Source organism: Peromyscus californicus, unplaced genomic scaffold (genome assembly GCF_007827085.1).
Source record: "Peromyscus californicus insignis strain IS unplaced genomic scaffold, ASM782708v3 Scaffold_6__1_contigs__length_162567912, whole genome shotgun sequence".
Taxonomy (NCBI): domain Eukaryota; kingdom Metazoa; phylum Chordata; class Mammalia; order Rodentia; family Cricetidae; genus Peromyscus; species Peromyscus californicus.
This window is the reverse complement of record NW_026294584.1, coordinates 23034424-23044899: the sequence shown is the minus strand read 5'-3', so window position 1 is coordinate 23044899 and position 10476 is coordinate 23034424.

The following is a 10476-nucleotide window of genomic DNA, read 5'->3' as shown; positions in this document are numbered from 1 at the left end:
TTGGAGTGAAGGAAGATAACGGCTAAGAAATCCACTTAAGAATTATGCTGTCTCAGCTAGAGTCTGAAACCTAAACTGTGTTCTTACCTGGGATTTCTGGGTGTTGGGAGGTATCTAGTGAGCTGATTGAGTGGCCCTAACATCAGTCTTTAGACTTTCAATCATTGATTCTACAAATATTCCATAAGCTATCTAGGAATTATCTGCTATTCTGGGTGTAAGCTATCTATAGTTGAAAAAGTATGATCAATTACCCAAATCTATTTTGCTGCCTATTTGTATGAACAGAATTTTACCAGAACACTACTGTGCCCATTTGTTTGCGTATTTGTCTGAGACTGCCTTTGTGCTATAGAAGTAGTTTTTAGTACTTGGGACAGATATCCTGTGACCTGTCAAACCTAAAATAGTCACTTGTCCTTTAACTGAACAGCTTTGCCAATTATTGAGCAAGACTGATGGAATCCTTGCTCCCTTGAAGTCACGTTCCAGTAGAACACAAGAAAGAAACAGAAATATGATGAAAAAATAATGTGGCTTTGTATACGTGTGTGTGTGTGTGTGTGTGTGTGTGTGTGTGTGTGTGTGTGTGTGTGTGTGTGTGTGTGTATAGACAAGGAAGTCCTCTTGACCAGAAATCTGAATGTAGAGAACTTGCCACAACAATATCTGTAACCTGAGCACCTAAGCATTCTGTGCAAAAAGAACATGTAAGAGCAAATGTTCTGTGGTGTGAAGAGACTTTTTGAGCTAAGACACAGAAAAATGAAAGTAAGTTAGAAAGTAGAGAACAAAAAGGTAAATAAATTCAAGAGATGGTGGATTATGTGGGATCTTTATAGGATCCCAGGGCAGGTGTGCTGGGTAACTTGATCCAAGCTAGCCAACTGAATAGGGAACTTCAGTTGAAAAAAAAAATGTTTCTCTAAGACTGGCCTGTTGGCAAGCTTCTGGGGCATTTTCTTGATTAATGATTGATGTGGGTGGGCCCAGAACACTGTGGACGGTGCCACCTCTTGGTAGGTGGTCCTTGGATGTATAAGAAATCAGGCTGAACAAGCCAAGGGAAGAAAGACAGTAAACAGCATTGCTCCAGGGCTTCTGATTCAGGTTCTGCCTCCAGGTTCCTGCCTTGAGTTTCCTCCTTTGACTTCCTCAACGGACTCTGGCCTGGCATATGTGAGCCAAATAAGCCCTTTCTTCTCCATGTTATCATAGCAACAGGAACCTAACTAGACTAGTAGAGACTCCCACATCCCCTTGTTCCTATAACTCCATCTTTCATGGTAGCCTGGCTAGGAAATTATTTTACAGATCTTTTATTTATCTATGTATTTATTTATTAGTTTAAAATTTTATTGTGAGCCGGGCGGTGGTGGCGCACGCCTTTAATCCCAGCACTCGGAAGGCAGAGCCAGGCGGATCTCTGTGAGTTCGAGGCCAGCCTGGGCTACCAAGTGAGTTCCAGGAAAGGCGCAAAGCTACACAGAGAAACCCTGTCTCGAAAAACTAAAAAAAAAAAAAAAAAATTTTATTGTGAAAATTGCAAACATGCAGAAAAATAGAATCACATGTGATAATGACCCACACTACCCGTATTTTGCATTCTACAGTTGACACTTGACATACCTTTTGTATATTTGTCTAACACACACACACACACACACACCCCAAGTCATCACTCTATCTTTTCTAAAAGATGCATTTCAAGCTGGATGGCAGTGGCACAAGCCTTTAATCCCAACATTCAGGAGGCAGAGACAGGCAGAGCTCTGAGTTCAAGGTCAGCCTGGTAACAGAGTGAGTTCCAGGTCAGCCCCTGTCTTGAAACCCTCCCACCTTAAAAAAGATGCCTTTCAAGGGAATTTGCAGATACCAATAAACTTTCTTTTATATTTTATAAACTTTATTATTTTAAGAAATTTTCAAATAAATAAAAATTTGCACATCCAAATTAACCAGACCCAAAGTCTATACAACTCAGTGAACTTTTATAGATTTAGAATAGGCATTTGGAATGGAAGCTATGAAACTTCACATTAAATTTTATACTTTAAGTTTTGAGTATCTTTTGTACACTTATCCCAATATATTTTGTATACTCAACACCCTAAAAAAACTCATGACAGAAATAGAACTAGAAAAACTGTCTGGTGGTTTAAATGAAAATGGCCCACATAGGCCCACAGGGGGTGGCACTCTTAGGAGGTGTGGCCTTGTTGGAGGGAATGTGTCACTGGGGGCGGGCTTTGAGGTCTCAGGTGCTCAAGTCAGGCCTAGTGTCTCACTCCCTCTTCCTGCTGCCTCCTGCTGATGTAGAACTCTGAGCTACTTCTCCAGCCCCACATCTACCTGTGCTCTGCCATGCTTCCTGTCATGATGATAATGGACTAAGCCTCTGAACTGTAAGCAAGCCCCAATTAAATGTTTCTTTTATAAGAGTTGCCATGGTCATGGTGTCTCTACACAGCAATAGCAGCCCTGATTAAGACAAACTATTATTTTCATGTCCTCTTTCATAAGTTGTATCTATTACCTGCATGCAGTCCTTCCTTATCCCTTAGGTTTGGTCTTCTTTGTTCTCTTTTCTTCATGGTGTCCTGCACCCACATGTACATTTGTTTACATGTACACATGTATTGTTGACTAGATTTTGCATATGATCATGAACATGAGGTTTAGTTCTTCCTAAGATTGTGTGAACTCACTTGATACCATACATTCTAAGTCCATCTATTTTCAAGCGAATTTTTTAACTTCATTTCTCTTTAGAGCTGAGCATTTTATATATATATATATGTATATATGCATATATGTATATATGCATATATACATATATATAAATTTTCATGATCTATTCATTGCTAATTGACAGTTAGATTGGTTCTAATTCTCTTCTACAATGAATAAAGCAGCAGTAAACTTGGGGTGCAAATATCTCTATGGTAGGATATGGAGTTCTCTGGGTATATGCCCAGGAGTGAAATAGCTGGATCATATTGCAGTTCTATTTTAAATTTTTTGAGAAATCTCCAAACTGAATTCCACAATGGCTGTATTACTTTGTACCCCCACCAACAGTGAATAATGGTTCATTTCTCTATACATTCTCTCCAACATTTGTTGTCACATTTGTTGACAGCTGTTCTGACTGGGGTGAGGTGGTAACCCAAAGTATTTCAATTTACATTTCCCCAATGGCCAGGGATATTGAACACTGTTTAAAATAGTTATTGACCATTTTTATTTCTTTTTTAAAAGATGTCTGTTAAGTTCATTTGTCCATTTGTTGATTGGCAGTTTTCCTCTTGGTTTTTATTTTATTATGAAATACCAACTTAAATTAAATACCAGGTTATTTCCTTGATATTTAATTTCTGCCATTCTTTTTAATTCTTGTCATTAGCACCTTCTCTGAAGTGTAGCTGGGAAAGATTTTCTCCCATGCTGTGAGCTGTCTGTTAAGTCTACTGATTGTTTCCTTTGCTGGACAGAAACTTTTTGTTGTGTAGTCCCATCTGTTAATACTTCTTGGGGTTAGTTCCTATAACATTGATGTTCTATTTAAAAGGTTCTTGACTGTACCATTATCTTGATTAAGTCTTAGATTCATTTTGAATTGATTGTTGAACAAGGTGAGAGATATAACCAATTTCATCCTTCTGCAGGTAGAAATCTGAGTAGTCTTCCCCCTAGACATTTCAGAATTCCATAATTCAAATTTGATTACTTTTGAAAAAAAAGGTTTAAACTAAGTGGTAAAATTTAGGGGCATGAAATGCCAACTACAAATCACTGTCTATTTTATACATGTGCTGAATTATCACACTATACCCCACAAATATGTACATAAACATAAAAATGTTTCTCTACATACATATTTTTAGTAAAATTTGCCATTGCCTTTTAAATCAACATTATTATTTTATGTGCTGGGGTGTTTTGCTCGTATATATGTCTGTGCACCATCTATGTGCTTTGTGCTGTGGAGGCTAGAAGACAGTGTCATATCCCTTGGAACAGTTGTGAGCTGCCTTGTGGGTTTTGGAAATGGAACCCAGGTCTTACTGAAGAGTAGCCAGTGATCTTAACCTCTGAGCCATCTCTCCAGATCCTCCCAACTGTCTTTTTACTTGCTTATTTCTCACACTAGATTACAACAACATTGTTACTTGTTTTCTATCTATTCCTCACATAGCAGGAAACAAGTTAATTTACGTGAATTTCCATTTTATCTTATGCTACATTAGGCAGTTTTTCTGTTCATACAGCAAAGTAGTCTGGCCACTGTTTTGACTTACCTCTTTGTTCTTCTAGTAAGAAAATTTGGCGGGGCTGGAGATACGGTTTAGTGGTTAAGGGTACTGGCTGCTCTTGCAGAGAACCCTGATTCAATTCCCACCCTCACATGGCAGCTTACCACTGTCTGTAACTATAGCTCCAGGGAATCTGACACCTTCACACACACATGCAGGCAGGCAAAACACTAATGCACATCAAATAAAATAAAAATAAATAAATCATTTTAGAAATGAAAGTTTGTAGAAACCAATTTCCCCACTCATTTAGCACCATAGGCAGTGAGCAACTTTAACTGGTTGTGGTTAGACTCTCACACTTTCCACAAAGTTCCACAAGGTGGTGCCCAAATATTTTATTTCAAGCAACAATGCCCAAGAGTCATGGTAATTCCTGGCTAACTTGTGTTAGTATTTGACATTTCTGAATTTGGCCAATTAGCAAAATGTGCAATATGTAATTTTAAGTAAAAATCACTTATAGTAAATAAAGTGACATATGTATAATTTCAGAATTTCTTAATATGTTATGATTATTACAGCAAGTAACTTTAGTATATGGCTTAATATTATTAAAAGCTTTCAAAACCCCAAATAGTAAATTAAGAATTTGCTTCAAGTTCATTTTACTGTAAGCTTTATCTACAACTGATCTATCCTTCATGTAGAATTTAAAGGAATAGAAGAAGCAAGCAATTATATTAGAATAATTACATTTTTTTGTTGTTGTTTTTTTCGAGACAGGGTTTCTCTGTGTAGCTTTGCGCCTTTTCCTGGAACTCACTTGGTAGCCCAGGCTGGCCTCGAACTCACAGAGATCCACCTGGCTCTGCCTCCTGAGTGCTGGGATTAAAGGCGTGCGCCACCACCGCCCGGCTGAATAATTACATTTTGATAAAAACTTAAAGATGACTCTATGATCTTAATTTGGGATAACACCGTGTGAAACAATATGTTATGAACAGACACACAGTGAGACACAGTGGAAGAGACTAAAAACGTTTTTGTTCAGGAATTCAAAAATTATTCAGTTTTTTTGTTGAATCTTCTTTTGAATCTTAAGTACATTGACAGGCTTATTGGATTTATTATTCATATGAGTGCTGAGCCCTAACTGTATTGCTAGCTGTATTTTGGTCAGGTTGACTTCAGAAAATTTAATCAGCATAAAACCTTCAGCTACTTGGACAAAACAACCCAAACCTGGAGGATAAAGTTTCCCAGCCAATAGAAAGTTCTAAGATGGAGTGTTCATACCTTTGGTGGCCAAGCGTTAAGATTTACACACTGAGAAGTGAGAGTCATAACATGCTGGAATTTGGCCCGTGATGATTTTACCTGAGCCACTTGCCCCTAAAGTTACTCATAGTTTCCAAATGTAAATTTCTTGCCATGCAGTCTCTTTCTTCTCTTCCTCTGCCATAAGCCTAGAGAGTGTAAAAGGCTATGAGCCTCCAGGGAGGTTAGGAATAACGAGAGGTAGCTGGTACTGCAATAAAGAGCTGAACTTTATTTTCCCTCTAATTCTGGCTTTTCCCTTTTGTGGCTGTTAACATTAGCCCCTGTTTTATCCACTTTGAAATGGAGAGAAATTAACTATGCTCTGTCTTTACATTCTATTTTGAAATTTGATACCATTGTTTGCCTTCAGCATAAGAAAGGTTTGAATACGTTGTACTGGGGAATTAAGGAATTCATCAACATACAATACCACACCAATACCAGAAAATAAATTCAACTCATTGAAAACTAGCAAATATTTTTTCCATTAAAAACAAGATTGAGGACTGAAGAACAGCTTGCCACACAAGTGTGAGGACCTGAGTTCTGCTCCTCAGAAACTACAGGGAAGCCAGTGTCACCAGCAGAAGGGGAAGACCAATACCCCAAAACTCTTCTGACATCTACACATGCACCGTGGTACCCATGCACCAGAAATCCCACCCATGAACACAGGCACACATACATATATACCATACGTGCCCATATACACAAAGTTGTGTTTTTTTTTTTTTTAAAAAGGAGTCAATCATTGTTATTAGAAGATCTGGTCTTCTTTCAATGGGTGTTGAATGAAAAAGTTAACTGTTATATCCATTGAGTGAAGAGAATAATCAAATTAAAACTGAACTTGCACACCTAATTTCTTTTTGGTGTTTATTAGAAAGGAAAATTGTCAATTTTTTTCTAGGTAGCCTCCCAATATTTTGATCTGAAGTAGTTGCTTTGATAAGGAAGAAACAACATGGAAGAAGGAAACATATAAAAGGGACAATTCTAGTAGGCATAACACTGTTGTGGGAATATATGCTGTCCTTTTGCCTTTAGAGACAGTATGTGTTGCATGTGTGACAATTACTCAAGCTGGGAACCAAATGCCAGAAGATTAAGGAAGCTATATTAGGGAATAAACAATGTAAGAAAAAAAACTGTTTCAAATTGCTGCATGCCTAAGTTATTCTAAAAAGACAGTTTTTAAAATAAAAATAGCAATAGCAAAAGATAAATAAAATTAGAGGATATGGAAAAGGTAAACTATAGCTGAAGTTTTCCTGTGTCTTACCTGGCCCATGGTCAGGACAAATCTCTCTCACCCACCAGTCCTGAGGCCACTTGGACCCAAGTAATACAGAGGCTTATATTAATTAAAACTGTTCAGCCATTAGCTCAGGCGAACTATTGACTAGCTCTTATACTTAAGTTAACCCATAATTCTTATTTATGTTTAGCCACATGGCTTGGTACCTTTTCTCAGTTCTGCCTTCACATCTTGCTTCCTCTGTGTCTGGCTGGCCACTCCTGACTCAGCCTTCCTGTTCCCAGAATTCTCTTCTCTGCTTTTCCCACCTATACTATACTTCCTGCCTGGCTACTGGCCAATCACTGTTTTATTTATCAACCAAATCAGAGCAACACACATTCACAGCATACAGAAAGACATCCCCAGCAGTAAACTGAATCAGAATTTGGTGAGGACGTTGGGACTGCAACTCACTGCTCCAGACTTAGGCAATGCCCCTTTCCCCAAGCTTCACTGCCAATGACGACTTTCATTTCCTTATTTTCTTTGAAGGATTTTGATTTTTCTCTTTGCTGATGAATAGGACCAATACCTTCTTGTTGTTCTTCCAGTTTACTGTAGAAGAGCACAAGAAAGTGTCTAAGCCATATTCCTGGGGCCAAGGAGCATAAGGAGTCTTGGAAGCTTCAGAGCTTTGGGACAGTTGTCAGAAGTTCGACCACACCATGTTTTATACTGGGGGAAAAATTAGCAAGGGACTTTCTCTAAAATAGTTAGGAAGCTCATTGCCTTCTCTCTTCTCTGTCATGGCTGCTGGTGTTCTTTTATACTGGATCAGCAGCACAAGTGGCTCAAACTGAAAGGAGCTGTGCAACATCGTGTGATGCCTCACTTACTCTTGCCCCAGACAGATCCTTTGGATACAACCTTCAGCTGATTTGTGACCAGCTTTTTAAAATGTTTTTATTACTTCACACAGATTACTTTTCTGAGATATTTAAGGCAACAACTGATAGATTTCCTTTGAAATGCCACTTCCTACGCCTTGTCTCACATCTGTCATGTGAAGGTGACAAGTGTGGCTAACATCTGCAAAGAAGGAAGAAAACATGTGGTTTTTACCTGAAGATTTCACTGTTACTTAAAAGGCCCAGGGGGATTTCTTGAAAGTATGCTTTGTGAGGAGGTAAGAATGAAACACAGCATTCACATGGAAACTTCATCTGATGATAGGATAGGTGTTAGAAGTGAGACTCAAGTGATCTTTTATTTTGTGATGTATATATGTGGTATATGGATGTGTTCATGTGTGTATGGTGTATGCACATGTGTGTATGGTATGTGCTTGTGTATTTACGTATGGTGTACGTATGTGGTATATGTGTATGGAGGATCGGGTTGTATGTGTGGTGAATGTGTCAATGCATGAGTGTGAAGTGCAGAAGAGGATATATGGCGTGACCTGCTTGGTCACCCTCTATATTATTCTTCTGAACCAAGATTTCTCACTGAACCTAGAGTGGCAGCCCACAAGCCCCAGCAATCCTCCTGTCTCTGCTCCCCAAACTGCTGGGACTGCTTGGCTGGCTGTTTTACATGAGTGATGGGGATTTGAACTCAGGACTTCATGCTTATGCAACAAGTACTTTAATCCATTGAGTCATCTTCCTAGCCACTGTTCTGACACTCTTTAAGTTTAGCATGGCAGTAGGAAGGTTACTGAATGATTTTTTTTTGTCGCAATATTTGCAAAACCTGAATTGCTTCTCTTTTTTTTCTTGCATGTACATGTATGTACATATCACATGTGTGGACGCCAAGCATCCCTGTTGGATGCCTTTCTCAGTTGCTTTCCATTTCAGTTGTTGAGACAAGGTCTCCCTCAACACCTGGAGCTCTCTGGCTAGACTAGCTGGCTAGTGAATCCGAGGACTCCTCCTGCATCCACTGGTCCAGCACTGATGGGATAGGCATGTGCTGCTCCATCTTTACATAGGCTCTGGGGGATGGAGTTCAGATCCACAGGCTCTTTACTCACAGAGCCATCTTCCCAGTCTTCTTTTTATTTTACTTGAAAACCTTATTTCCTGTTTATTTCAAATTAAAATTTTGCCAAGAAATAATTGTAGATTCACATGCAATTCTAAAATAATAATTAATAATTAATAATAATAATAATAATAATATTTATAATACCATAGAGCCGTGCAGTCTGTTCTTTACTCAACCTGCCCCGATTGGCAGCATCCTGATGTACTTACAATGAATGTCATGGGCAAGGTGTTGACATTGGTAGTCATGATGCACCCACTCTGTCACCACCGAGGTTACTCTTGATGTCATTTATAAATGTGTGGACTCTCTTACCTCTACCCATGCTGGTTCTTGAGAGTCTGTGCTAACCACTACTCCACTGCTCTCCACTCCATGGCTTTGAAGTGCATGCCTCTGGAGGGCAGAGGGTGAAGTGTGTGTGAGGCACTCAGCACCCTGCCTGACACCGCCCTGGTGATCTTGAAGCAGAGGTTGTTATCGTTATAATAAAGGAATCAATTATGTTAAAATATCATCCTAATAAAGTTAACTATAGGACCTGCAATGTGACTCAGAAGGTTAGAGCGCTTGTAGCCTAAGCCAGACAATCTGCGTTTCGTCCCTAGCACCCAAATAGAGGTAGAAGAAGAGAACTGACTCTACAAGGTTATTTTCTGACCTCTACACACACTATGCCCAGAAAATATAGACACACATACAAATAATCAACAAATTAATAAGAAAGCTAATTTTTAAATAATTATAATAATATATCTATTGCCATCTCCAATAATCAAGTTGTTATGGGTCTCAGAGGAAGTCCATACAGAGAAGTCTATCATTTGTCGAGTGATAAGGTATATTTTGCCCCAATAAATGTTGACTTCCTATGGACTTGTTAGTGGACAAATCTCCCCTGCCTTCCTGTACCCGAATAACCAGTCAGAGGCTTAATAATAATTATAAATTGCTTGGTCTATGGATCAGGCTTATTGCTAGCTGACTCTTACATCTTAAGTTAACCCATTTATATTAATCTGTGTATCACCACGTGTCTCATGGCTTTACCTACATCCTATTACATCTTGCTCTCCTGGCGGCTCACAGCATCTCTCCTGCCTCTGCCTTTCTTCTCCCTGTATCTCTCTTGGATTTCCCACTTGGCTCTTATCCTGCCTTGCCAAAGCAGCTGTATTTGTCAACCAATGGGAGCAACACATATTCACAGTGTACAGAAAGACATCCCACAACAATGGACTGAGTCCACACATTAGAAAATAGAAAAAAAAGACACCGGGACAGTGCAATGACCTCTTTTCTTGGAGAGGCATCTCAGAATACCAGCCACTATAAAACTGTAACCACAAACCAAGTTCTTTGCCAGCCATTTGAGAAAGCCAGTGACTTGAAGGCAAGTTTTTTTTAGCCATGAAAAAAAGTTCTATTCAGAAATCCAGCAATCCAAAGATGGGGGCTATCACTAGCAAAAGTCCATTTTGCTTAGGTCCTGAAGGTGCAAGGCTCTGATTAGAATTTTAGAGGGGCATGCCAGATAGGTGGATACCAGGATAGTTACACATTTGAGTGGTCTGCTTTTCTAATGCACAAACTGCTATGTCCTGG